Source organism: Mus caroli, unplaced genomic scaffold, assembly GCF_978045245.1.
Source record: "Mus caroli unplaced genomic scaffold, Mus_caroli_1 scaffold_13, whole genome shotgun sequence".
Taxonomy (NCBI): Eukaryota; Metazoa; Chordata; class Mammalia; order Rodentia; family Muridae; genus Mus; species Mus caroli.
Window position 1 is genome coordinate 21329606 of NW_028227268.1, and position 26104 is coordinate 21355709.

Sequence of the window (26104 nt, forward strand, 5' to 3'; positions counted from 1 at the left end):
CTTCCCGCTGAGCTAGTTTGCCCTCCTTCCAGCTCAACAAGAACTCTTTTGTGCCATGACCAGCCTGCACCTGACCTCGAGTCCTCTGGGGGGTATGTGGGAGAGGGCTTCTTCCCTGCCACCCCCCCCAGTGCGGTTGCCATTTCCTTTTGTTATGACCCCAGGGGCTTTCTTTCTTACTGTCTGTTTCTCATTGTTCCCCAGTTCTTAAGTCTCCAACCCACCCACATTGTCCTTGTCTGCTCCCTGTACTCCAAGCTTCTAACTAGGGCTCAATGGTCCCAGGAGCAAATGGAGACCATAACCTCAAAGAGACCAAAACCTTTGGCTCTGGGCCTGGGTTCTGTGCACTGCTGAGCTCAGTCCCAAGCACGCGCTTTCCCCTCACCCTGACCTTCGGCCACCCCAGTGCCCTTGCATGCCCTCTCAACCCTAAGCCTTTGCTCTCCATCCACCCACCTGGAATACCAACGCTCTTTTGGCCCCTAGCTGACACCCTTCTATTTGTTCACAAGTCTTGGAGATCTAGAAGAAAACACAAAGTCTTTGGAGTTATAAGAGCCTGATACAAAGTTTGGCTCTGCCCTGTGATCCTGTGCAACCTCAGCAGCCTTTCAGAAATGAGCATCCTCTTTCACAAAAGGAGGCCAGCAAGACCCATCTGTCAAGATACTGTTAAGACTCAGCCACAAGGTCAGGTATAATGCCTCATGCCTGCCACCCTCACACCAGGGAGGCTGAAACAGAATGGCCTGGGCTACGCAGTGAATTCAAGATCCACCAGGGCTGACCCTGTCTCAACAAACCAGCAAACGAACCAATCAAGACTCAGTTATAGTGCCTGGTGCTATGTGTATGGTGCATCCCAGGTGTATTGTGTGTCCTTTCTTACAACCCTAGTCTGTTTTTGTTGCTGTTATTGTTTTTGCTTTTGTTTTGTTCTTTTCTTTCAAAGACTGTGTTCTATTGCTTATTCAAAACCGAGACTTTATACATGTTTGTTGGACAAGAAGGCTCCTAAGACAGCTCAGGGCTTCCTGGAGCTCCAAGTTCAGGGCATATCCTAGATACTCACCCCAACCCAGAGCCCCACAAATGGCTCTGCCTTTCACATTCCACTGACCTGCTTTCCAGCCCACAGTGGTGGCAGTGGTGGTGGCAGCAGTGGTGGCAACAGCAGCAGCAGCAGCAGCAGCAGCAGCAGCATCTTTGCCTGCTGCTGGGCTGGCTTTTGAGTTCCTAACCTGCCCTGCAAGCTGGCAAGGTACTGGCTGTGCTGGCAATGTTCTTTCCTCTGCATCAGCCACACCCTCCCTTGGTTAATGCACGATCGCCTCAGGACTCTGGGTGTAGAGGACATGGTGACCCTGTCCCAGGAGACATGGGGGCCCTTGAGCTTTCCAGAGAGCCACCCCTTAACTATTCCTGGAAGGGTGCCCAGATAGGTGAGGTACACAGGCGCCAGATAGGAGTGCTTGAGAATCTCTAGGTGGTGAGTCCTGCCTGGATCTACACCTCCATCCCTCCACTTCCCTCCCTACCCCTCCCAAGCCTTCCCACCCCTCAGCAAAAAATCTGCATCCTCCTGACCCAGAAAGTTGGCTGGGAGTAGGATGAGAGAAGAAAAGAAAACACACTCTTATTACATGCCTTTCCTTAAACCAGGCAACGTGCTTAGTTGCCCTCTCTCTCTCTCTCTCTCTCTCTCTCTCTCTCTCTCTCTCTCTCTCTCTCTCTCTCTCTCTCTCTCTCTCTCCCTCCCTCCCTCCCTCCTCCTGGGCTTAAACTTGCAGTGATCCTCCTGAGACTTTATAGCTGCCTCTGCATACCCAGCCACATTCCCTTTTTACTTTAAAACCCAAAACATCCATTTAACTAACGTTGTACATGGTATAAGAGGCACACGGTCCAGAAGGACAGACAGAGAGCAATTGGGGGGTCTCCTTTCCCTGTTCTTCATGTCCCTTCTGGTAGGACACCCACTCTTATTAGAGTCTCGCATGTGCCCTGAAAGATCGTATTCACTTCACCCCCTAATGTCGACTTATCCACAAGGAGAAACTGAAGCTTTCAGGGATGTCAAGCAGTTTGTGCAAGGACACGTGGCTGACAAGCTGGCAAAACAGGCTGAAATTTGGATGAAAATCTAACTGTTAGTCTTGGGCAGAAGCAATCCCGAGTACCACCAGAGCCCCTCACGAGGCATTGGCTGTGACAGCTTCCAGAGGTCCTTGAGCTCTGTGGTCTCTCCTGTCCTGTCTGTTAAGGGTCTAGCCTCCTCTGTTGCTGTAAGGGCCTGATCTGACTTCTTCTCATTCCCTTCTACCATAGAAGGGAAATTCCCATGAGAGCCCTTCCCTGGCTAATGCGTGACAGGTGGATTCCCAGGGCCAGCCTGATTCCTGGGATCCAGAGAAGCACTCACAGGGAAATGGCATAAACTCTGGTCTCTAGCTGAAGGAGATTGTGGTTGTGGTTTCAAATACATTTCAAGAAAATAGTCTCATGATTGCCCCGTGGCTATGAAGGAAGGATGTGAAATGAAGGAGCTGCTCTCTGTGGCGGCCACATGGTCATCCCCAAACATGACGAAAGGAGGCTCCAGTTAGTCCTAGCTGAGAACTGGCAAGATGTATGGCCACAGGCTGTGAGCCAGGCCTTGGGGTTCTTCCATGCAGTCTCTTTCTCTCTTGGTCAGGTCAGAGTGGACTGAGAGCTGTCTTCAGTGGTTATCTCTACACCTCCAGGTATCTTTCTGGAATTTTCCAAGATCCTACTTTTCTATTCAATTTCCTTTCAGCACTTCTGTATCCTAAGACTAGTGTCCTCCCAACATAGAAGCTGTATGGTCCTTCGATCCAAAGAGGAGGCATCTGGATTCATCTGCATTTTCAAATGGGGAGGAAGCTGATGGACTTTTCTTCCTGTCGGAATGACAGCTTTCTGTTTTGCTGAGGTAGCCACAGAACATTCCATCCTTTGTGGCTCCAAACACAAGATTAACTAACTGGCTACCTAGTGAGCAGTCAGAGATGTGCTGTGGTTTTCTCAATGGAGTGACACCCTTTTGGATGCTGTTGGTCATCAACTATGGTAGCTGAGTTGAGTCCTAGAACTTACCCAATCTCAGGAAAAGAAATTTAAATCTTAGCTCTTATTAATCACCATAACAGTTAGCATAAATATAGTGGGTGGCAGGGTTTGAACTATTTCACATCTCTTAGCTCACTTGATTTTCGGGACGCCATGAGGTAGACAGTATTGATATTGCTATGTAGTGAAAATAGAGAACAAGGCAGAAAAGGGTTCACAATGGTATGACTGCTTTTGGACCTTGTGCTCTTGATATGTACATAGTCCTTGCAGTTTCCTTTTCCAAGGTATAGCATATTTACTGGGTGTCTACACAGGGCTGGGTGTGGGTGGGGGGATTTAAAGGTGAACAGGATATTGTGTCTGCCTTTGGAGGAGACACATGCTAACAAGAAATCGTTCTTCAACACAAGGTATGGTGGTAAGGCATGCATGAAGTGTGTGGTGAGAAACAGGAGGGTAACAGTTATACTGCCTAGACTCTGGGCCCTAGAGCAGCAGCAACCTGTAGGTTGAGACCCATTTGGGGATCTAGGGACCCTTTCACAGTGGTTACCTAAGACCATTAGAAAACACAACTATTTACATTACGATAAACAGCAGTAGCAAATTTTATAGGTATGAAGTAGCAACGGAAATAATTTTATGGTTGAAGTCACCATAACATGAAGAACTATATTAAAGGGTCGCGGCGTTAGGAAGGTTGAGAACCACTGCCCTAGAGCGAGCATCACACAGAAATGCCAGGAGTGTGTTTCTGGGAGAGGGAATAGCTTGCAGGTATGGAAGCTTGAACAGAGAAATGTGCCCTGAAGTTTTAACTCGTCCTAAGCTGGCTGGGCGGGGGTGGGGGGTGGGGGGGTTGGGGGGTGGGGGGGGAGGGAGGGGAAGCCCAGAGCTGCTGATTTCCATCCCATCCAGCTTCCTGGGCCAGCCCCCACACTCTCTCCCTCTTTTTTTTTTTTTTTTTTTTTTTTTTTTTTTGTGCCAAGCACTGTGTCAGGTGTTGGCCCAGCCTGTAGGGCAAGAGCAGAAGGGCTTTATGATCAGTTAATACCCCCAAACCTTTGTGCCTGGGAAGGCTGCTGGGAAGAAGATCATAGAAGAGCTTGCCTCTTGATCCTGCCTGGCTAGGAAAATTTTCAGCGGAACAAATTGTAGGTGACTGTGGAGAATAGACGTTCTGTGTGTTTGTGCTGGGAAGGGGTCCTCCCTCTTTTGCCCCTGCAGCTGAGGTTTCTACAGCTGGGGCTTCTGTACCACTGATGTGCCTTGCTTCCGGGCTGGCCGGGCTAGCCCTTGGAGGGTTGCCAGGGAAACCACTGGCCAGCTCGGGGAGATGGAGCGAGGGAGAGTGGGTGACTCAGGTTCTTTTCTCTCACACATACAGCAACCCCTCCCCAACATTGGGGAAAGGATAGTAGAGACCCTCTACCCCTGGAGAGAACCCAGACGGCCCTGGATAAACCTGTCACTCCCAAAACCAAGATTAGTTACCAGCAAAAATTCCCAGGGAGGAAGGCGTCTCCCCTGTGCCCCATAGATTCACCCAGAGGCAATCCACCGATCCAGTTGGCCCGGTCCTGCCTGTGCCCGTCGGGGTAGTGCGATAGGGGCCCTGGTTTAAGCCTCCCTCCAGGGAGCAAGCTCGGGATAATTATTGATCGGGGCTACTATGGACTTCTGCCCTCGGCCTGAGAGCTAGAGGACCGGGAACGCGGACCTGGTTTCCCGGCGGGAGGGCGGTGGGCGGGCCGTGGAGGGGGTGTCCCAATCTCCAAGACCACCGCCGCCCCTGCCCTTGAACGGGGATCGCCCCCACCCAAACAAAGCAGCATGTGTTGGGGGTCCGGGAGCCTCGAGGGGGTGTCCAGGGCGGCTGGGCGCGGGCTCGGCCTGCAGCGGGAGCGCGCGGCGCAGGCCCAGCCGAGCGCGCCCCCGCGCTCCGCTGCGCGCAGGGGGTTCCGGGGCCCCGCAGGGCGGTCCCGCAGGGGCGCGGAGGGACCTTGGGGCTGGGGAGCGCGCGCGGGCAGGAACCAGGAAGCGGGGCGCGCTCGGGGTTACGGGCGGGCGCGCGTCCCCGGAGCCTGAGCGCGAGAGCGGCGCGCGCCCCCGTGGGCCCCGGCGGGAGGAGAGTCGGCGGCCCAAGCCGTCACCCCGGGCGGGGACCGAGCGCGGGCGACGACGCGCGGAGGTCCTGCACGGGGAGGGAGCGAGCGGACGCGCGAGAGAGCGTGCGGGACCGGAGAGACCGCTGGCTCTGGTGGGGCAGAACGAGGTAGGAGCTGCGCCCTGCGCGGGGCCCGGGGGCCCGGGAGCCCGGGCGGGGCCCCGTGCTCCTGCTGTCTAGAAGCTGGGCAGGGCCGAGCCGCCGCCATCGTTCCGGGGCCGTGGGGAGGCCGCGGGGGCCGCGTCGGGCGGCTGCAGAGGGGCCCGGGGCGCTGGTGGTGGCAAGGAGAGGGGCGCGCGGAGGCCACGGAGGGGGGCGCCGTGGATACCGTGGAAAGTATTGGCGCGTGCGTGTCACGATGGGTGTGTGAGGGACGCCGACAGAGCCGATCCCCTGGGAGCGAGGGGACTGCTGTCGGCCGCCTCACACCTTCCTGTTGCATTTCTGAAGAGTCCCTGCTGTCTCCCAGTTTTTCCTCTTATTATAATGTGCTCCCCAAAGCGGGGTGGGAGTGCCCGAGACTCTGGGGAAAAGGATGAGCCGAAGGTACCCAGTGGAGTGGGGGGTATCAGCAAAGCTTCAAGAAATAGTGCCTTATAAGGAGTCAAGACAACAAATACGAACATTTTGATAAGGCTCTGGGCTGCGGGGTCCCACATCAGGACCTGCCAGGCCTGGGCTTGAATGTGTGGTGGTGGGATGCGGGCAAGCTGTTCTCTCATTTTCTCGTCTTTTCCTTTCTTTTCTTTCTATCTTGTTTTTCCTAGCCAAGGTTAAAGAGTTAAAAAAAAAAAGTGATCCTGGTGTCGGGGGTAGATATGGGGAGTCGGAAGGAGAGCTGTCTTATCACAGAAGCTGGTCTGAGTCTAAAGGAATCTGGCAAGATGGTCAGAGTGATCAAGACGGGGGGGGGGGGGAGTTAGCGGGGTGGGGGGACTTGTCTGGAGCAGGAGGCGTTTGCAAACACTTGTAGCCAGCAGTGATGGAAAAGGCGAAGAACAAACGGCAGCGTTTAGAAAGCAGGGATTAATGAGACCCAGAAGGACTTTAAAGGCAAAAAGAGACGCCATTGGTTTCCTCAAGGACCTATGGTCCACTTTTGTGCTTGTCTCGCTGTGGGTCGGAACTTGTATTAAATTAATAGTGGCAAACTGGCTTATAGAATCTTCAATTTGGGAAGCCTCCACCTCTGAGATTATACTACATTCTTTCATTGTAAAAACCGAGGCCCAGATAGATGGACTTAGCTGCCAGTTCGGGTCACACGTGTGTTTATATTTAGTAGTTTATGGACTCCCACCCACAAGGACCCATCTTGTGCAGTGAAGTAGATGCTTGCCTCAGTAAGATTCTATAGGTTGTTGTTAGAGTATTCTCAGAGAATGTCCCTTGAAAGGGCTAGGGTGTCACTGGACGGATGGTTTTGTGTAGCCTTGTAGCAGTGGCTTTTATCATCTGCTTGTATCTTGGGCTTCCAAATCGGTTGGATAGTTGCGGGTGCCTTAATAAGCTTTCAGCTGTTGAGTCTGCATTATCTCACATAATTTGATTATCATTCAGTCAGGATATGGGGCTTTGCCTCTTACCCATTGTCATGCCATTGTTCATTTGTTTTTGTTGTTTGATGTTTACAGTGTCCGTCGGATGTATTTTACTCATGGGTTATTTATTTCGTGTTTCTCTCATTTCATTTGGGGACACTGAGTTGATTTTGAGCCTTTTCAGCTGGGGAATTCTGTTGATTGGCCTCTGAGTGGTTTGTTATGTGTTTTCTTGGTAGCCATCTCCATTTTATGGAGGAATATAGTTGTTAAAATTGATAGCGCTAAACGGGAAGGGGCTTCTGGTTTTGAGTCCAGTTAGAACACCTGCATACCCCTGGCCAGGTGTCACCAGAGGATGACGTGTTTTCTGTAGGCTTTGGAGAATGGTAAATTCAAACATGAAGTTGTACACTTCAAGAGACTGGAAAAGTCTCTCTGTCTCTTCTTCCCCCCTCCCTCCCTTCCAACCCCCACCCCTCCTCTCACATCCGAGAGAAGACAAAAAAACAAAACAAAACAACAAAAACAAAAACCAAGAGTTGATTTCTGTCACTAGCAGTTTGGTGATTGCATAACTCAGAGTTCAGTTTCTCTAAAAATCTTTGCTGCAGATCCAGCGGCCTCCCTGATTTTTACCTTCTCTGTTTTCTTGTTTCTGCCAAGAAGCCATTGATACATGTACGTTGTGCTGAGTTTAAGAAGGCTATGCTTCCGTGTATACTTTGTGATGTGTGTAAGGGGGCGGGAGAACAAGTGCTATCAGTGCTCGGGGGATTGCAACAGAAATATTTTGGCCAACACTTCCTATTGACTCGGACTTCTCATTTCACCTCCATTTTCTTAGTCTCGATTGATTTCTCTTCCTCCTCCTCCCCCTCCTCTTCTTCCTCTTCCTCCTCCTTTTTATACACAAGGACCCCATTGGGATCGAAAGCATCATTTACTGCTTTTTGGTATATGTTTAATTTTTTTTTGTCCCAATGATATTACAGTCAGTCTGTGTTTGTATCAGGCTTATATAGGTGAGTATACTTGCTGTGGTTCCTCTGGTTTGTTACGTAGGCAGGTGATACGTGTGTCCTTATAGTAAAGGAAGGATCTATAAAGAGGAAAATAACATCCTTAAATCTGGTGTTAGTTGAAAGTGGGCTCAATGGAAGCCTCGCTGTTCTAACGCCCTACAAGGTGTGTGCCTCTGTGAAGTCATGCCCAGATGTATGAATAATCTTAGTGATGCCTTCCTTGCCTTTCATTTGGAGTGTAGATTGACCATAGAATTCCTACAAAGTATGCACACTAAAGAGAAAACAAAACCCACAGTTGTTTTTGTTTTGTTGTTTGAGCATTTGAGAGGTTTTTTTTTTAAGTTATGTGATGATAATTCCAAGTTACCTCTAATTACTGAGTTCTGAAAAATGTGTGTGTGTGTGTGTATGTATGTGTATGTGTGTGGACGTATATATATATATTTTCTCTTCAAGACAAGGATTCCCTGTGTAACCCTGGCTGTCCTGGAACTGACTTTGTAGACCAGGTTGGCCTCGAACTCATAGAGCTCCCCCTGCCTCTGCCTCCCGAGCACTGGGATCAAAGGCATGAGCTACCACTGCCCAGCCTGAGGAGTATTCTTTTATTATGTAATAAATTATCAAAGTACTTCGACTCAGGAACTTCTGTCTTCATCTCCTCCCCTGCCCCCTCCACCCACCTCTGGTTTGGGGGTTTTTGTTTTTTTGGGGGTTTTTTGCCCCAAAGTTGGGCATAGTCATGCTTGCTAATAATTCCAGCTGGTAGGGAAGCTGAGGCAGGAGGGTTCAGAGTCTGAGGCTAGCCTGGGCCGATAAGCAAGAATCTGTCTCAACATAAGAAGAAAGATTTGGGGGTGTAGCTCACTGTATGTATGTATGTATGTATGTATGTATGTATGTATGTGTTGCCTAGTGGCAACACCCCACGGGGTAGGGGGCGTCTCAAAATACCATGGTCTCCAAACGTGTCATATATAAAGGAATAGGTTTTTAAAATTCTACTTATTTTTGTTTTGTTTTGTTTTGTCTTGTTTGTGTTTTTGAGACAAGGTCCATAGTCCAGTCTTGCCTTGCCTTTGTGATGGTCCTGTCTTCCCTGCTCGGCCTCCCAAGAGCAGGCATGAGTCAACGGATCTACCTCCATTTGGTTTTTTAATTTGAATTATGAATAAAACCGTTTTAAAACCAGAAGTGGCTTTTTCCTCTAGAGTGGTGTAGATTCAGCAGCTCTGTGATTATTTCTGGGAATAAGAAAGTCAAATTTAACAATCCAGTTTCCATTGGTTAGCAGGGCTTTTTTTTTTTTCCTGTGTGTGTGTGTGTGTGTGTGTGTGCGTGCGCATTTGAGTTATAAACATCATGGTGAAATTTTTTTTTTAAGTATTTGTTCCTAATTATAATGGCTTCATTTGAAGTGAAATATTGACAATGGATATTTGATTAAAGATAACCCTTTACTGCCAACAAACAAACAAACAAAACAAAACAAACAGAAAACCAAGACATTTTGGAGAAGACCCCTAGGCAGGGAAACGGCAGGGGTTGGATCTTGACGGAATGAGACCCTCACTTTGGTGGTTGCAGCGCCTTACATGACGTTTTATAACTTCTGTTACTTTGTCACACCCATGACTTCCTTGGAAGGTATTTTTGAGGTTTGCTTTCCTTTTTTTTTTTTCTTCTTTCTTTCTTTTAAATGGTAATATTGAGGTGGGGGAGCTTCCTGTTTATATTTTCAAAATTAGGTCCCCGCGTCACCCTCCTCACCGGGTCATGGTTGTGCTTTAGCTGCATGAAGGCGAGCGTCACACGTCATGTGCTTTGTCTTTGGAGTCTGTTGTCCTGCTTCATGGGACAGCATCCCTGAGCTCAGTCCAAGACCCAGTTGGGAACACAAGGCATTCTTGAATCTTTTCCCATCTCTCCTCAAGGCGGGGCACTTTTGGAAGGAGCCTTAAAGCCTCCACAACAGAGGCACAGTTACCAGAGAAGTGGGGCTGTTGCCAGCTGTTTCCTCCCAGGTGCCTAGAAGATGACACAGGGTGAAGTTAGAATCCAATCTTTTGTGCTGTAAGGAGGAGCTGCCCCAAGGTAGGAGCTGAAGATCCTGCAAACAGCAGCAGCTTTCCTGGCCTTACCCAAAATCCACACACAGTTTCATGGAGAATGAAGGATGAACCAGTGGAAATTCAGACCTAGCAGTAGATCTCTGAAGGGGTCACCCTCAACCTTAAGACACTTGATCCTCTGGGGCAGTTGCCTCCCTTCCCCACCTGCCTTTGACCTGTGGGTTCGAAACCCTCACAGGGGTCACATGTCAGATATCCTGCATATCAGATATTTACATTAGAATTTATAACAGGGGCTGCAGAGATGGTTCAGCGGTTAAGAGCACTCACTGCTCCTTCCAGAGATCCTGAGTTCAATTCCCAGCAACCACATGGCGGCTCAAAACCATCTATAATGGGAGCCAATGTCTTCTTCTGATGTGTCTGAAGACAGCGACAGTGTAGTCATATACATACAACAAATAAATCTTTGGGGAAAAATTCATAACAGTAGCAAAGTTACAGTTATGAAACAGCAAATGAGGTTGTGTACATATATCTTCTTTCTCTTCAAGACAATCTTGGGGTCACCACAATATGAAAAGCTGTACTAAAGGGGCAGCCTTAGCCTTAGGAAGGGTGAGAACCATTGCTGTAGGGTCTTATGTAGCCCAGCCTGGCCTTGAACTCTGTAGCCAGCCCAGGGTGGCCTTGAACTTCTGATTCCTTCATTCACCTCCAGACTGCTAGAATAACAGGCCTGCACCACCAGACCTGGTTTGATGGAATGCTGGAGAGCGGCTTCGTGATCGCTAAATACTCTACCAGTTAAGCTTCGTCCCCAGATCCCTCGGTGATTTTTATGTAGCAAGTCACTGTGGATCTAGGCTGCAGAGGGAGTGATATGGAGCCTTGGGGAGAAGGAGCCATGTTTCTGTTTCCCTGACTGTTCACTAACTTTCTTCGAAATAGTGTGATGACTAAAGAGACTCGAAACAGACTCTGCTGCCAGCGTGTTTGTGGTTTCAAGGCAGTTTCTCTCTTCTACATTTTCCTTTGGATCACAATCCTAAAAGAAATAGCATCCTTAGCGTGGAGTGGAGGTTACTCACAGTGAGATCTACAAACGGTGTTGAACCTCCCTCAGGGTACCTTTGTCTCATGTTTCCTTCCAGATCAGTGTCCAAGGAAGAAGAGGTTTAAATTTGTCTCTCAGGGTATTCTCTTCCTGGGGTTTAATTACAGTAATGACACCCATTTTTCCTTGTATTGTACTATGAAGATGAAAACTTTGGGGACTGGTTGAGGGACGGGTTGTCTCTTCTGACCTGCCCTTCCTGTCAAACCTACGGCCACTTCATTCTCCAGGAATACTGCCACTGCCTCTGGCACTCTGGAGAGCCCTCTAAGAATTCTTTGCACATTTCTATTATGAAGAGAAAGAGCTGCATATTCCATGCACAGCTAGGTTTTGTTTTTTTTTCTGAGGTACTTGTTCTGACTCATTTTTAAAAATTACACTAAGATGGAGAGGATGGTTTGAGAACCATAATGAGATTCTCAGAAAATGCGAAAACTTTCCTTTATGACTGGCTGCAGAAAGGCTGGGGAAGACAAGGGGAAATACATCAATGAGCCAATCAATTATTGTTATTTGTGGCGATTAATTTGGTGAGTAATCTTTTCAGTGCCCATTGGGCTAGAGTAGAAGTTGGCTTGACTCTGCAGTGATGATCGGACAAACCAATCATCAGGTTTTTCTGATATTGCTTGGTTTTCCCTGACAGGGGATTTCTTTGTATATGGTGAAATTTGTATATGGTGAACCAGGTCAAGGTTACCAGCCATAGCCACGTGTATGGTTTGTATTAAAAATCATTGTTAGAAGACCAGGTGTGGTGGCACATGTCTTTCATCCCAGAGCTAGGGAGCAAGAGCAGGGGGGCGTCTGTGAGTTCGAAGCCAGCCTGATGTACATCGTAAGTTCCAGGCGGGGCTGCATAGTGAGAGCCTGTCTTAAATATTGTTGCCGTTTGGGCTACTGTATAACGTGGCCTTACAAATGGCTGCACTGATTGTTTTACTAATTATTTTTGCCACCTCTCAAGAGAATTAATTAAAAGTTAACCTCAACTTATGTCCAAACCCAGAGCTGAATAAATGTTCCAGGGTCTTAAACTCATAGAAAGATTATGGGAATAATACCTAAAATTTATGGTTCATAGTATGTCAGACAGACACTGTTACAGATGTGTGCTTGTGTGTGTGTGTGTGTGTGTGTGTGTGCACCTGAGCACATGAGAGTGCTCCTGTGTGCATGCGTAAGCTAGACGTGAATTTCAGACGTTAGTCTCAGGAGCCATCCACCTTGCTTTTGAGACAGAGTTTCTCATGGGACCTGTGGCTTGCTGACTGGGCTTAGATGTCTAGCCAGTGGTCCCCAGGGGTGGAATCTTCCTCTCTCCACCTTCTCAGGGCTGGGGTTACAGATGTTTGCCACCATGCCCACCTCCTTTCTGTGGGCCCTGGAGCTCAGGCCCCCATGCTTGGGTTGGCAAGGGCGTTACACCATGACGCCCCAGTCATCGCCCCAGCTCCCTCTTGTCTTGTTTTATGATCCTGAGAGGAATGGACATTATCTCCAGATAAAAATGAAGAAATGACCACAGAGAGGTTAAGTAACTCACCCAAGGTCACACAGCTAGTAACCGCAGGACTAGGGCGAAACCCTGACCTATCCTTAACCACTGCGCTCAGGGACAGCAGACACCTGCAGCTTTGTAATGGCACGGGTGGTTTCCTTAGACCTGTTGTTTCCATAGGAGAAGAAGAGGTATGAGCTGCCCCTTTGGCCCCTGGGTTCTGACAAAAGGATAATTTGTGCTATGTGGTAATGTTAGACTATGTGATATATGCCTCTGTACAGAGAACCGAGTGTCTGACTGGCTTCTTTACGATTTGATTCTGCAAGGACGTAAGCCTCTAGTATTGTCTCACTGGGTTTTTGTTTTGTGTTTTTTTTTTTTTTTAGAGCTTTTCATCATAATTTCTGAAATACAGAAATTTAAAAGTGTTACTTACATAGAGTAACTTTTTTTTTTTTTCGAGATAGGGTTTCTCTGTATGGTCCTGGCTGTCCTGGAACTCACTTTGTAGACCAGGCTGGCCTCGAACTCAGAAATCTGCCTGCCTCTGGCTCCCAAGTGCTGGGATTAAAGGCGTGCGCCACCACCGCCCGGCATGGAGTAACTTTTAAAACCTTACGTATATATGTGTTAGTGTATGAATATATGCTGGTAAGCTCTAGGGCCAAGGCCAGAGGGCTTGGATCCCCTGCAGCAGGAGTTGGGAGCTACCTCACACGGGTGGTGGGAACTGAACCAGGGTCCTCCACAAGAGCAGTGTGTGCTCTTAACTGTGGAGCCATCTGATGAATTACTATGTATTTAAACCAAAGCAAAGGCCATTATAAGTTCCCCGAGCCCGGAAAGGATGCTCCATAAAGTCCAGAGCTCAAGTGACAGAGAGAAAAAAAAAATCCAAATTCCCTGGGCAGAAAGTCTATCCCTGTTCAAACAGACAGGATGTCAGCACCTGTGATTGTCACCAGCACCTTTGACCAGGGGTTGAATTTTCTTTGAATGTTGACAAAAGCTACATTGTCAGTGGAAAAAGCTTAATGTGCGATGGCTGTAAGTCAGAATTTCCTTATGCTCTCGGCAGTGAGAGCCTACCACTAAAGCTGTTCTTTCTCTGTGTTCCCCTCCCTGTGGCTGGTGAGTGTGTAACCTTCAGTGGGGTTTTCCAGGATTTTAGGTGAGAGTAAAAGAGAAAGGTTGTGAAAACTCATTCATGATGTCTACGATGCAAAGCCTAGGGATGCTAGGGCATGGTTTGGGGGAAGTGTAAATTTTAAAAGTCCAACGTAGGCCAACTGTCTTAAATATATTACACTCGCATAATTTAGTACGACATGCTTGCAGCCGAAGGGAGCTCAGGGCACTTAGTCTGTCAAATTACTAAACATTGGACTTTATCAGCCCTCAAAATATATGCGGGATAGCCACAGCTTTAAATAGGTAAAAATGTGCTCTTGGAAATAAGGTTATTGTTTATTTAGTTGGTTTTTGTTTATCTTTTGAGTCAGGGTCTCACCATGTAGTCGAGGCTGACTGTACATTCTCAATGCAGCCCAAGCTAGCCCCCAGCTTGTAGGAGGCTCAGGGCTCCGAGAGCTGGGATACACAGGTGCGAGCCACCATACTTTTCTTAGAGTCAAGCCAATTATAATTTTTTATAATATTATTTTATATTTTTATTTTGTTTAACATATGTTTATTTATTTGTGTGTGTGTGTGTGTGTGTGTGGAGACTGACCCAGGGATTTGTGCACATTAGACATGTGCAATGCCACTGAGTTACATCCTCAGGCCCGGGTCATGTTTTAGGCTTGAGAATGTTGCAGTCTAGAGAGTGACAGAAACACACGGTTTTAACAGAATGAAGCGGTTTAGCTGGAGTGTTAGTGTTTTAGGACCATGGTTACAGTGAAAATCAGGCAGCATGGGGGGCTTTCCATATAGGCACAGGATACAGATTCCGCCTCCGGCTTTTTCTGTGGCTATTGTTTTAGTCTGTAGCAAATGTATTGGGAACTCGGAATGTGCTTGTATTGCTGAGAGGAGCTGGCCTTGCAATGAGTTTGAGTATCAAGTACTAACTCTATGTGCTGTAGCGCAAGTCAGCTGCCCCTCCCCCTGACTGTTGAAGACTTCAAAACAAAATAGAAAATATTTGGCTTCCTGAATGACATGGCTGTAATTCACACGCCGAGCTAGCGATGAAGTGTGACCCTCTCATTTTGCAATACCAGAGAAGAGCACGTAATGTTGAAGGGATGGCCACCACAAGACTTTATGTTTTGCCACAACAGTGTGACACTGGTGGTTTTAAAGTTTAATTTATTTTTAATCTTTTTGTGTTAGGTGGGCTGATAATTGAACCCATGGTTTCATGCATACAACACAAGCATTGTCCAGCAACTGAATTATATTCTCAGCAACCAATTGCATTTGTAACACCCAGATGTGAGATACACTGTAGGTTTGTAGGGGGGAATAAGTTAGAAAGGTTATGAAAACACTTGAAGAGGACAGATGTAGCTTTTATAAAGTAATTTATAAAAGGAAATTAAAAAACAGTATTAAAAAAAACAATGCCTTCATTATAGGGTTATAGGTCAATATTCATTATTTTTATATTTATTTTAATTACATGTATATAATATATTGATAATAATGTATTATATGTTATAATATATTATACATTATATATAATATGTACATATAATGTATGTAATTTTTATATACTATGGTCTATATTATTGATATAAAAAATAAGGAAAAGCTGGGCCCTAAAGAGGAAGTGTCACAAAAGAAGAAAAACAATGGCCAATAATTATGTAAAACATGTTCAGCTGAACTAGAAATCATGATATGGAGTAAAAAACAAGGTTTTTCCAATTAGATTTATAAGAACTACTAATATTGAAAGGATACGATGTTTCTGCAATGTGATGTCACTTGGCTGTGTCAAACCATGTTATAATACAACACTTGATGATTACATAAAGTTCAGAATACATTATTAAGTGGAAAAAATCAAAATATAAAACAATTTTTTTCAAACAGTTTTACTTAGATAAAAACCACAGACGTGTCCTGAGAGTGATTTCTGGGTTGTAGAATGCTCTGGGCAGGGGTTTTTCTAGTCTCTTCCCATTCTTCTGTAACAACCAGATAATAACAAACAGTATTTCTGTATTGTTGTTTTTAAAATGGCTCTTCTCTGTTGACTCATCTTAGGATCTAAGACTTGTTTTTGTTTTCAGTTTTAAGGAGCAGAAAAGCGAGTAGCGATGTTTCTGTTTGTTGGCTGCTGTCAGGCAGTATCTTTTGCTGAAATCATCTTCATTGTATTCAATATTTTCAGAATTACAAAACCTTGAATTTGAGGACAGAGTTTGTTGCCATTCTTGGTGAAATGACCTGTGTTTTTAGGTAGAAACGGATGAATCACACTGTTATGTAAATAAAATAAATGATACTGTTTCATCGTGCACGCGTCTTGCCAAGCTACCATTCGTTTACTGGAGATGCGTGTTGGTGTGTTTGCAACTCTGAAGAACGGTGAAGACCCGTGCTGGTCTGGTGTTCATCTGACCTTCCTGCCACTCTGAAGCGTGATACTTCCATTGTTTCTCATCGGCCCTCTCACCCTGTCCCTGCCTGCTGAGGTGATACCTGTGAGAGTTGCCAACCTGTGTCCCTTCCCACTCCACCAACCAGCCCTGTGACTTCACTAAATGTGTATTGTACTCACTTGGGACTAAGTCTGGTGAGGAATCCTTTTCAAGGAAGAGTCACTCGTGGGCATGTGACACTGCTGATACCCGAGGCTCGCAGTGTCCCTTAATTAAATCCACATTGGTTTGTTTGTAACTCTGTGCATGAAGACATTTTTTAACTCCTGAAGAATTACAGAAGAGAACTAAAGATAAGTTCCAAGGTGATCTTGCTGGAGGATTCTGGGGCATAGCTGTCTCAGGCTTATCACTCATGGAGCGACCACAGCGACAACTGTATGAAAATACCTTTGAGCCTAGCACATCTATTTATTTCACAGAAAGTAACTAGACGTCCGCCTTACCTTGGGTTGGGCTTTATAATTTACCATAATGGAATTTGCGATACTGGAATTTTGCTTTAACCCAATTTGGGCAACAATAAAATAAATATAGCATTCATTTCTTTTAGTGCTTTATATATTAAATCCATGATATTTAAAATGCATGAAAACAAATATTTTTATGTTAAAGGCTCAGATTACTTTTTATTTTGTTTGTTTTTGAGACGGGAATCTCACTATAGAGCCCTGATTGGCCTGAAATTTGCTATGTAGACCAGGCTGGCCTCCAACTCACAAAGATCCACCTGTTTCTGCCTCTTGCTCATGTTTAAAGAAAAAAAAACCAAAAACAGAGGCACAGTTATTGACTTTGGGGGTGTTTTTTATTACCTCTTACTCTTCTGTCTTTAAAAATACACCTTTCTCATTTAAATCAAAATTACGTTTTCTTGTGGGGTATCCCGAGGACACACACCTTTAATCCCCGTACCCAGAGGCAGAGGCAGGTCTCTGTGAGTTTGAGTCCAGTCTGGTCTACATAGTGAGTTTTAGGCCAGTGAGGGCTACACAGCTAGACACTGTTTGAGAAAATAAAATATATTAAATAATGTGCTTTCTTCGTGTTCAGCTCATTTATTATTGCTATTTTTGTTGGGCTCTTGATTTATCAATAGGATCCTTTGATAACCAGTTAGAATAATTTCTTTATTTCCCCTTAGGTATTGGAATCACTTTCACCAGACCATGGGATGTTTTAAACATCCATACAAATTTGGGACTTCAAACTTGACATAACATAATACCAGCAAACTTCAGAATATATTTTTAAATTAATACAAAAATTCTTTGCTGCTCTCTTCATTTAGAACTAACTACTTGACTGTATCCTGGTATTTATTTGACTTTTTGAACTTAAATAACAAGTCTTTTCCCAAGTCTGCATATTTTAAGGCTATCTCCAAAAAAAGGAGTTCAAATGTACATAAGACTCAAGAGACAATTAAAAAACAAATAAAAAAACAAACAACCAAAACCTAATTTGGAGGCAGTGCACAGTGTAGCACATGCATTTAATCCAAGCACACAGGAGGCAAGGGCAGGCAGGAACTGTGTATCCAAGTCTAGCCTGGACTACACATAACAAGCTTCAGGCCAGCTAAGGCAACATAGTGAGTGAGACCAGGTCTCAAACAGAAGATGTGATAGGAGGTAGGGGGAGTTGGTGCTGAAGAGATGGCTCAGTGGTTAAGAGCACTGGCTGCTCTTCCAAAGGACCCAGATTGGATTCCCAGCACCCACATGACAGCTCACAAACCGGTCAAAATCCATGGGACCCAGCACCATCTTCTGGCCTCTGTGGGTACTGCAAGCACCGAGTGTGCAAGCACCAAGTGTGCAGCTATACAATGCCAGCAAAACACCCATACAGGTGTTTAGCATTTAACACACATATATATAATTTCTAAAAATAAAGCACCTAATTTGGGAAGCTAATTCTAAAATTTTTCTTTATAATTCTTAGTCTAGTTTTTTATCACTTCGTTGTTATAGACATACAAGTGTGCTTACATTGCTTATGAAGCGAGTAAAGAAACGTAATCCCTAAATCTTTTAATTGTGTTATCAGGCAAAGTACAACTTAGAACCAAGTAAATGTTTGTGACCAGTGAATGACTGAGCCCTGTAATCAATCACATTTGCTTTTTAAGGTCAAGGTAGATGAGAAGTTGACCCATTAAACTGTATAACCCAAAAGGTTTCAACTGTTTGAGAACCAGGGAGGGTTTTCAAGATTCTAATGAAAGCATTAACTGTCCTGATCCAGTAAAATGTAGAGAAAACTTTAGCCTACAGTTTAAGGGGTTCGCAGACTCAGGGTAGGATCTAACAGGGGCAGCTAACAGAGCTCAAGGAGCACAAGAAACAGGGGCAGTGTCCAGACGTGTGCTGAAAACAGACCTCCATTTGGTGTTCGTTGGGGTCTCAGGAGAGACGTCTGTCCCTGGAGCTGCCCATCGGTGTTCAGCATTTTAAAGATATGTTTTCCATGGTGTATCTCTACCACAGCAGTAACTAAGCCAGAATAAATGGCACAATAAATAATAATTAATATGTGTTCAGGTTGTTTCCAGTTTGGCAGTGAGATGAGCATTGTGGATGAGGCTTAGTGTAAGTCCATCCCCACCCCCACCCCGTCAGACTATTCTCTTTATTGAAAGTTCTAGAATGGAGTTGCTGAGTCGTTTGCATAAACAGTGACCAACGTTTCCAAGAACTCGCCCAGTCCATTTGCCCCCCCCCACTCCCCGTTAATGGATGCATGCTGAGGGGTCTCCGTTTCCATAACCGAACATCAAAGCCTCTGCAGTAGAGGCAAGTTTTTTGTTTCTGGCAAGGCTGGCCCTCGCTTTCCAGAGCCCATTGTCTTCCTTCAATGTTGCTTTCCTGTCTGTATTGATCATCTAATGAAATTATCCCCAGTGCCTTTTTTTTTTAAATCTTATATATTATGTGATTTTCTTCCATTTTTGTTTTTGCCATTTAACTTTGTATAAAATGCTAAAATTTTATGCAATCTGGTTTAATTCCTTCTAGTCTGGTTATGAAGACATAATTATTAAAATATTCCTTCCAAGAGATTATAAAATGTTATATTTGCATTAAAAATATTTGGGGGAGGGCTAGTAAGATGGCAAGCAGCTGAATACCCACCCCAACACATAAACATAGTTAGAAATAATGTAATTTTTCAATTACTATATAAGAAATGAGAGGAGAGCTGGAGAGATGGCTCAGAGGTTAAGAACACTGACTGCTCTTCTGAAGGTCCTGAGTTCAAATCCCAGCAACCATGTGGTGGCTCACAACCATCTGTAATGAGATCTTCTGGTGTAATGCCCTCTTCTGGTGTGTCTGAAGACAGCTATAGTGTACTCACATATAATAATAAATAAATCTTTAGAAAAAGAAAAGAAATGAGAGGAAATTAGCACTGTTTTTTCTTAATGATAATAACTAATATGTATGTATATCATATAGTATATATAAGTATAATTTTAGAGACAGGGTCTTACTATAAAGCTGTGGCTGGCCTGTAACTCACTTGTAGACCAGGCTAGCCTTGAGCCCATAGAGATCCTCCTCCCTCTAGCCAAGTGCTGGGATTAATGCACTTATGTCTGTCCCACATAATTAATATTTTGAGACTCACTGTGTGCCAGGTGCTTTGCAAACATGTTACATGGGCGGACACTTTTGACCTATAGTTGTTTCAAATGACTTGACAATTAGCTCAAAAAAAAAATATCCTATCATTTTTCCTACCCTTTCTGGTGTGCCAGTACATTTTCATCATATACCAAGGCTTTCTACATGTTCAGATCCCCTCCCTAGATCAGCATGTCTCCAAGTGTGTCAAAATCACTAGACAGTCTATTTGGATTGTTACATTCTTTTCAGAGAACAGTGTGGATCAGAGTGGCGCATTCTCTTTGAAGTATGCATTCGAGTAGGTTGTTTTTTCTTTGAGACAATGTAGCCCTGGCTGCCTGGACCTCTCTAGGTAGATCAGACTGGCCTTAAACTCACAGAGATTCACCTGCCTCCATCTTCTGAATGCTGTGAACTAAAGCTGTGCACCACCATGCCCAGGATTGGAATAGATTTATTTTTTTAAGTGTCAAAATGACTTTGCATTCCTTGAACTGGTGCTGGATACTTACACGTCACTAGATAAATTAATTGCTAGGCAGGGCATGGTGATGCACACCTGTAATCCCAGCACTCGGGAGGCTGAGGCCAGAGGGTAATGAATTTGAGACCAGCCCAAGCTACATAGCAAGACTCTTATCTCAAAAAAATTAAAAAAAAAAAGTTTTTGCTGGAACCGTAGACACATTTCCATAGAGACTACGTCACAAAACAGTAATTTTTAAAAATAGTATCTGCACTTTGAACTCAAACAATGTCACTTCATTCTATCGTCTCGGTAAATACAGGAAAAGGTCTCCAGAAGAGCTCTGGAGGTTTTCTCCCAAGTGAAAGAAACAGACTGAAGTTTCAGTGTTATGGGTGGCTGAGCTCTGGGTGCGCCAGAAACCTTCAAGCACTGGGTGCACAGGAATATAAAATATTTATGTTCTAAAGTAGCCCAGCCTGCTAGAGATCGAACAATATGGTTATATCTGTAGGAGTGTAATTGTTTAGTAGTCATCATCTTAAACAGTAAGACAACAAAACCAGGTTCAGTTTAGTTCTAAGCTGGTCATGGTAGTGCATGCCTGTAATCCTAACACTCAAGAGGCTGAGGCAGGAGGATCACCACCAGTTTGAAGCCAGCCAAAGCCTAGCTAGTCTTGAACAGAGTGACGTGTTGCCTCAAAAAGACAAAAACCAATAACAAAAGCCACCTGACATTAGCGTGTAACCCAAAATATAAAAGTGTCAGCAAGTAACCAATATGAAAATTATCGTCAGGTATTTTTGTACTTAGCTCAGAAATGAGAAATTGGTGTACATTTTACCCATTTTAATTGTAAATTTTAAGCTGTTTAGAATTTTTTTTTTTTTTTTTTTGCTTTTCAAGACAGGTTTGTCTGTGTAGCCCTGGCTGTCCTGGAACTGGCTCTGTAGACCAGGCTGGCCTTGAACTCAGAGATCCACCTGCCTCTCTTCCCCAAGTGCTGGGGTTACAGGCACACATCATCTTGTCTGGCAAGATGTCATAAAACTTCTCTTCTGGGTAAAGTAGATCCACATTTTCACTCAGTTTGTTCCCAAAAGCTGCAGTGAGCATGAGGTTTTTCGTTTGCTGTAGAGGGAATGGGAAGTTGTTGACACAGGGTCTCATGTAGTCTAGGTTGGCCTGGAACCCCCTATGTGGCCATAGGGATTAATTCATTCTGATTTTCCTACCTTTTGACTGCTGGATTACATACATGGCTTCCTAAGTTAATTAAAATAAAATTTAAAAGTCCATTCCTCAGTTTCAAGTGCTCGGCTTGTAGCATATGCGGCTTGTAGTGGACAAGGCGGTCGTAACCCTGGTACAGAAGTACATCAGCATCCCTTTACCCGAGGATCCACTTTGCTGAGATTTCTGTTCCCCACAATCAACTGTAGTCTGAAAATAATACATAGAAAGTTATAGAGGGGAAAAAAATCCACGTGTTTGAGTTACACACTGTTCTCAAGACCATGAACTCTCACACTGTCCTGTGTGTCTCACCTGAGCCTGACTCATCTTCCGTCCGGAGGTCTTAGGACAACATGCCACCTGCTGGCTAGTCACTGTTAGCTAGTCTTCATCCTCACATCGAGCCTGGAGAGGTTTCAAAACTTGCATTTAGCAACCCATTCCCAGCAGCTTCATGTGTACCCCAGTGGCTACACCAGTCACCCCACCTCATCCATGGGTGACCTAGAGGAGGAGGTGAGCACAGGGCAGTGAGCAACTCAAAGAGAAGAGTCATTCAACTTTCATGGCTGTTAGGATTACTCCAAGCTGGTTAGTTTTCATTTCGACTGCTGTGTAGAACCCCTTGGGGAGGAAGGGTTTATTTCAACTTAAAGTTCTACATCATAGTCCATCACTGAGGGAAATCGGGCCAGGGACTCAAGGCAGGAACCGGGAGGCAAGAACTGAAGCAGAGGCCATGGAGAAACAGTGCACACACACACACGGTCTGCTTGGCCTGCTTTCATATGCAACCCTGGACCACCTGCCCAGGGGTTGCACCGCTTGCAGTGGGCAGGGCCCTCCCACATCAAACTCTAATTAAGAAAATGCCCTACAGGCTCGTCTACATGCTGATTTTTATTTTATGTATATATGTATGTATTTGGGGGTTTCTCTGTGTAGCCCTGGCAGTCCTCAAACTCATTTTGTAGACCAGGCTGGTCTCAAACTGAGAGATCCATTTGCTTCTGCCTCCAGAGGGCTGGGATTGAAGTCGTGCGCCACCATACTCAGCTTGCCTACGGGCTAATCTTATGGAAGTCACTTGAGCTTATGTCTGTTTGACAAGAAACTAGCCAGGGCAATTGGTCATTTCTTATTGTGGCTAATATATAACTTTAATGTAGCCATCAGAGTGCATGTATAGAGTAAACACCCAAGAGCTATATGCATTCGAGGATTTGGTCCCATCTGAGATTTTCAGCATCCACTGGAGTCTTGGAATGCATCTCCAGAGGATAAGGGACTGCCAACTGTAAAATAGGACACAGATTGTCTCCTGGAGCCACTGCCATCTAAGGGACACTGATTCCCACCCCAAGACACACAGACACCCCCAACTGCACTCTGTTTTGGAAGCTGTTGTCCCCATTGCATGGTGGAAGTCCTGTGCCCGTCCTCCAAGCTCCCGCTGCCCACTTCCTTCTGTATGTGTGTGTAGGTGAGCACTCTCACCAGCGCACCTGTGTGTGTGTGTTTGTGTGTGTGTGTGTCAGTGTGTCTGTGTATTTGTGTGTCTATCCTCACTGCTCTCCAACTCAGCGCTTTTGAGATAGTGTCACAGAACTTGGAGCTCACCAATTTTGCTAGACTGGCTGGCCAGCTAGCCCCGGCCATCTTCATGTCTTTGCCTTTCCAGGGCAGGGATTGATTACAGGAGCGTTCCTCCTGTCTGGCTTTCACGCCGCTGCTGGGGATTGAACTCAGATCCTGGTGTCTGCACGGTGTTTCTCAACTCTGGGCCCCTCCCCTCTTAGGAGCAGAGAGGCTCAGTTAGGGTTGGGCGGGGGGTTGGGGGGGGACACGCTGCTGTGGGGGGTTGCTTTTTATTATTACCAGTAGTCCTGTCAAGAAGTTCTAGTATCTTTTCCTCCAGAAGCAGAACTTGTGGGTGTGAGGGTACACATCTCTCATCCCAGTTCCGGGAGACAGACCATCTGAGTTTGCTCCCCAGAACCCACGTGGTGGAAGGAGCAAAACCTAGTCCTAAAATTAACCACTGCCCTCCACACGTGTGCCACGGGACACGGGCACCCCTCCCCCAAAGATTTTTAAATTGTAATTTAAAATGTAAAAGAAAATAAAACCCTAAAGCATAAAGGCTAACTGGGGCTTTGTCGGTTTGTGAGCGATCAGGCAGTCCCCTAGAAATCTTCCTTCTGTTTCCAATGTACCAGTGGGGAAGTGTTGCGTGTTCCAAAGCGCATATGTGCACATGAATTTTAGAATGTTGTTCCACCTGCAAGGAGTCTAGGCAGGGGGCAGGAGGACCCAGGGAATGGGTGGTTTCGCTGCAGCCTTTGAATGATGTATCCACCAGAGCTGTCTCCAGTCATCCACGAGTCTTCCCACTCTGAGACTGAAACGGCCATTCTGTTTCAGATGGGCCGAGTTATCAAATGACTCTTAGGCAGCTGGGAGGTTTGCTATTTTTGTTTGGTTACAGGATGTGTATGCGTACGTTGTTTTGGTTTGCTTTCTTGCTTGTCTTTGTGAAACTAAGTTTGCTGAGAAAAACAAAACCGTGCTGATGTTTTGAATTCAGACTCCGTTCACAAGGCACCTAAAATTGATGATGCCCAAGGGCTGGCGAGATAACTCAGCAGGTAAGAGGCACTTGCTGATGGAGCGTGCAGGCCTGAGCTTCATCCCCGAGAGAACCAACTCCCACAAAGTTGTCCTCTGAGCTCCACATGTGTGCTGCATGCCCTCTCACACACATCATGAGTATACACAGTCATGGAAATAATAGTGCTATCTATAGAAGTCAGTGTTTGAAACTTGAGATCTAGTTTCAAGTGAAGAATTGCTTCTCTCCAGAGATTTTTTTTCCCCTCAGTCGATTTAGTTTGGGGAGCTACTATGGGGAAGGTGGTGATTTTCAGCAAGGTGATAAGAGGTGTCCTCTTTAAACTGCCAGGCTCTAAGAGAGCTGCTGTCTCCAAGCAGGTATGAAGACATGACCAGAGCTCCAGGGCCCACTGCCGAGCCGCTGGCATGCAGGCGGTGCTAAGCCCTGCCTTCTCCATCCCTCAGCCAACCTTCTCTTTGGAGCATCTGTTTTTGTTTTTGCTTTAGAGATGGGGTCTCAGCGTGCAAGCTCACCTTGAACCTGGGAGCTTTTATGATTGTCCTGCCTCTGCCTCCCAAGTCCCGGGGTTATAGGCATGTGTCCCTAATTTGGACCTACTTTGTTGATCCTAACCATCTTTTGAGATGCTTAGTACTGAAAGAATCCTCTGAAGAAATGGATAGAACGTCTGTGTCACTTTGAACGTGGCCTCATACCTAAGCCAAATTTGTCAGTCATTAAAATGTCAATCAAGCACTCATCAGTTTTTACTGCAGAGTGAACTTTAAGCTGCTGTCTATGTTAGTGCAGGGCCGAAGTCAGTTCATTGTAATGTTGAAAATACCTTGATGCCATTTAGTAAACATCATTTATTCCTCCATATAAAATGAGGGGTGGGGCTGGAGAGATGGCCCAGCTGGTGAAGCTCCAGCTCCCAACCTTGTCACCCTGAGTCCAATCGCCAGAACCTGCATGGTAAAAAAGGATAAATGTCTTCCTCAAGCTGTCAGCCAACCTCCACATGGGAACATGGACATTGGCACGTGCCCTCCCTAAATACATTCAAGCAATGTAACAAAATAATAATGAGGGATTATTTTCCTAAATGGGGGAAACATCTTCTCCCAAGTATATAATCAGGACATAATTTAGAATCTCAAATCATTTCCTTAAAGGTGGAAATTTAAGAGCCTACATGAATGTTGTCAGGGTCCAAGGTAACCAATTTTTTTCTTTTGCTTTAAAGTTTATTATGTTGATTCTGCAACAATGCTAGATTAAGAAGCAAGCGGTCATTTTTAAATATTTCACTCATTTTTTGTTATATGCATTTTTGCATTTTTGTTACCTGTTACATTTGTTGTGTTAGTAGGGTTTGATCTATATTTTATCCCCTGGGAAGAAGAGCCCGCCTGCCTCCTGTCCTGCCCCCTCTGTGTGTGGGTCCTTGAGTCTTATGGAATTTTACTCCGTGCTTGGTGGAGATTAATCTGCAGATCCTCTTTGAAAGAGGATTTGGCTTGGCTTTGTCAAGTTTCCCCCGCAAGTAAAACTGCACTGCTGAGAAGAGCTGGACTGGTTCTACACTGTGCTGCTGTCCCTGCTTGACCCCAACTTGTTTGGCACATAAAGTTGATCGGCTTTTGCCAGCGGTGGACAGATGTCCTGACTTGATCAGAAATCGCGCACACATTTGCAGCCTCCCCAAAGTCAGTAATCCCTTTTGATGGGATTATTTTTTGACAAGAGTTTCAGAACTCTTTTTCAAACCCTGGTTTGGATACACAACTTTCGAGCATTTCATAGGAGATACTAGAGTCCAAGTTTGGGGAATGTATGTCTGCTGTGGTCATCACAGTGTGTTGGGATCTCTGTAACCGAGCCTGGCAGGTAATGGGAGCCCAGTAAATGTGTTGTGCTTTTATAAGAGGTTTGCTCCAGTTCTGTCTATTAATGGCAAGCAGACATTCATCTCTGAATATCGCCATTGATTGACAGTGGAACA

General features: G+C 45.4%; 2 protein-coding genes across 2 annotated transcripts in view; one reads left to right on the forward strand and one right to left on the reverse strand.

Annotated features, from left to right (window-relative positions):
- The window catches only part of LOC110304461 (signal transducer and activator of transcription 5A), a 33927-nt gene extending 29223 nt beyond the window's left edge, over positions 1–4704 (reverse strand). Inside the window, exon 1 of the mRNA XM_021175894.3 lies at positions 4591–4704. The gene's annotated coding sequence lies outside the window, so the exon portion shown is untranslated. The remainder of the gene's footprint in view (positions 1–4590) is intronic.
- A 519-nt stretch (positions 4705–5223) lies between these two features.
- Positions 5224–26104, forward strand: part of LOC110306026 (signal transducer and activator of transcription 5B) — a 71334-nt gene continuing 50453 nt past the window's right edge. The window contains exon 1 of the mRNA XM_021178221.3: positions 5224–5371. The gene's annotated coding sequence lies outside the window, so the exon portion shown is untranslated. The remainder of the gene's footprint in view (positions 5372–26104) is intronic.